The sequence below is a fragment of the Poecilia latipinna genome, unplaced genomic scaffold (assembly GCF_001443285.1).
Source record: "Poecilia latipinna isolate Pla-1442-1.1 unplaced genomic scaffold, P_latipinna-1.0 Scaffold6854, whole genome shotgun sequence".
Lineage (NCBI taxonomy): Eukaryota > Metazoa > Chordata > Actinopteri > Cyprinodontiformes > Poeciliidae > Poecilia > Poecilia latipinna.
Window position 1 is genome coordinate 1 of NW_015119470.1, and position 3,085 is coordinate 3,085.

Here is a 3,085-nt window from a genome sequence, read left to right on the forward strand (position 1 = left end):
GTCAGAAATATTCCAGAAAGAATACAGGCATGTCAAAACGAGTTGAAGTCACTCTCTGGATATTATTGGCTCGGAAAAAGCCATTTCATAACATTATTGGTCGAATGCGGTGTCAATCAAAAGTGGGGGGGCTCTCGGCTGCCCAATAAAAGTTTCATAATGGACACTGGCAGAGGTTAAACCCTTAAACCTCTCCCCTGGAAAATACAATGGAAAAACAACACGCGGGCGTTCTTGTGCGGGTTAAGGGGTTAAGAACCTTTTATCCTTTCCAACACTCCCCCTTCAGTTCGCCATCTCAACAATGCTTCTTTCTCCGTGCCCACCATTGATCCTAGGTCAGCTCAACAGACTTACAGCTCCATCAGTGTTTACTAATTGCTGCTGTTAATCTAGAGGAGCTTAGTGTGGAAAGGGTTCTCTGTGGGGTAGACTTTAGCTCCAAGGCGGTCTTTTTGGTAAATGGGCGGAGCTTCGGGTAAATAAAGTGTGCCTTGTATTAATTAGCAGGTGTTTAGACACCCCGAATGGTTGCCAGTGGAGATCCAGTGAAGATCCGAGAAATTTCCCAGACATGCAACATTCTGAATATAATAAAAACCTTACTGATGTAACAAATTGCACAGCTGCTGCTATGATTGGATTTTTTAGAACTTAGAAAATCTAACCCAAACTCTGTCCTCAGGAGGCCTGCAAGAAGAAAAGAGAAGTCTGTGGTCACAATGGTGAGACGTACAACACGGTGTGTGAGGCCTTCTCTGACCGTGTGGCTGTTGACTACCAGGGCCCCTGTCGTGCCGTAGGGGCCCTGTCAGATTTGGGTCTAGAATCAGTGTGTAGTGAGGTGTCCTGTCCACCAATATCAAGTCCAGGCTGCCACCCCATAATCCCACCTGGTGAGCATAGCAACACCAAGCAGTAGCTAGAAGAGTCCACAAGGGACAGTTTGGCCACTGATGTTTGACTTGTTTTTCCAGGAGCCTGTTGTCCCATATGTGCCAGCATGCTGCAGATCCTCTGGAGCCAGAAGCAGATTAACACTTTCTCAAAGGTATGAGGGGCTTCCAGCTGAGCTGTAGGGTCCATAGGTTTCCTCTTGCCCATATCTGCAGAGATAATCAATCTGATAACTCCACAAACTCAATCCTCTGGATACTCCTGACCTTATTTGCCTAAGTGAATCTTAGGCAAATAAGGTCAGATATACTGACCTTAAATTACCTGTGACTGATATAAACAGCTTATAGATTTTTTTTCTTCAAGAAGAAAATCTAAATTTTTGTGACTTTTTTTTAAAACCTATGGTATAGAGTAAGTTGCCTTTATTATCTTTCTGTGGGGAAACTCAGTTGTATCAACAGCAAAGTGTCAGGCAAGTCAAATCTTGTATATTTACACAAAAAACAACAAAAACATCAAATCTAAAAAATAAAAATTGTAGAATATAAATTTACTCCATGATAAAATACTGTGAAGTTATTAAAAATAGCACATTCCAATCAAATAAATGTACAACTAAGAAGAATAATGTAAAAAAAAAAAAAAAAAAAGCACACTATGTGCATGTGTATTACTGCATAATAAATAGGACAAAGTCAATTGTAAAATATCTAAATGTTGAAATTGTACATTTTTCTTTTTGGTTAAATAAAGATTATATATATATATATATATATATATATATATATATATATATATATATATATATATATATATACATATATATATATAATTTTTTTTCTCACAACAAGTATGTTATTTTTAATTAAAAATATTTATTTTGTTTAATTCATTAATGGAACACTATAGAACAAAATGAGTTTGCATTGTGTGCCTGCAAAGGTTGGAGGTTGCCATTTCTTAATGTATCCACTTGGGGGTGCCATAACTACAAAATGTGCCAAACCCATTGTTATGGCCAATTGCCATGTTTGTTTGGCTTCAATATTTTGTCTTATGCCTAAAATGAAAAACAGCTAAAAAAATAAAAATGTTATCAGTTTTACATGTTATTAGCCAGTGCATAATTTTTTTAGGAGTCAATGCAGCCCCATCTCCAGACGAGTTTAGCAGCAGGGCCATTGGCTTGTTTTGGGAGGGGGACTTACTTATACTTAGCTTATATGTTGCAAAAATCTAAGCATCTAATGTTTCTAATCTTTGAAGTTTATTTCTTTAAATGCAAAATCAATCTATGTAGCAATAATAATATTACTCAAGAAAACAACAATAATACAGTGCAGTAAAATTACTCATAGAAGTACCTTTTTCCCCAAAAAGTTGCACAAGTGAATGTGGGCCTAAGCAATAATTGGTTTTGGGGCCCTCTAATTCTGCTGACAATGTGGACTGTCTGCAATTAACAACCCGATCATTAGATCATTCACACACCTGCTATAAATGTATTGCATCTCTGGCAGTGCTGTTTAAATTATATACATGTATAATAGGATGCATTGATTGGCCAACTGATTTATTGACCAGTTGATTTCTGGGCGCGATTTCCTTAGTTTTGGGGGATCGTGATTGTCGATACTTACATGTGAAGCTGATCTTATTCCCTAATCTTATCTCCGTCATCAAAGGTTTAAAAATCAGCCTCTGTCCTCTTCTGCTCTACAGTGTGAGGTTTGACTGACAGACCAACCAGGTCAGATCTGCATGTTTGCAGTTAACAATATTCACCACACTGTTGCCAACTCAGTGACTTTCTTCCTATATTTAGCAACATTTCAGACAAAAAAAATTCCTATCAGCCAAAATCAAAATGGGCAGGTCAGGCTTTTTAAGGATCGCTAACCAGGGATCGGCCAGAAAACTGCAATTGGTGCAGCCAAACTTACGATGGAATACATAGACACATATTCACGACATTCTTTGATTAAATACATTTCTCTTATGCGTTACTCCAATAGCTAAAAATGTTATTTATAACAGGTGAGTCTTTCTCCCCTGAGAATGTGGATTGGTTTGATTCTTGATTCTTCCTGTTTATTTTCTCCCTCCCTGAAGGATAAGTCCTTTTTTGATAAATTGTTTTGCTTACTTAAGTTCTGACCGGTGCTTTGGACGTTTGGATGCGCAC

General features: G+C 37.7%; 1 long non-coding RNA gene across 1 annotated transcript; it reads left to right on the plus strand.

Moving 5' to 3' along the window:
* The first annotated feature begins 559 nt into the window (after positions 1-559).
* On the plus strand, positions 560-1,404 carry LOC106944090 (uncharacterized). Its single transcript, XR_001424106.1, has 2 exons — positions 560-896; positions 978-1,404. It is a non-coding gene; the product is annotated as an uncharacterized LOC106944090 (long non-coding RNA).
* The last annotated feature ends 1,681 nt before the right edge of the window (positions 1,405-3,085 follow it).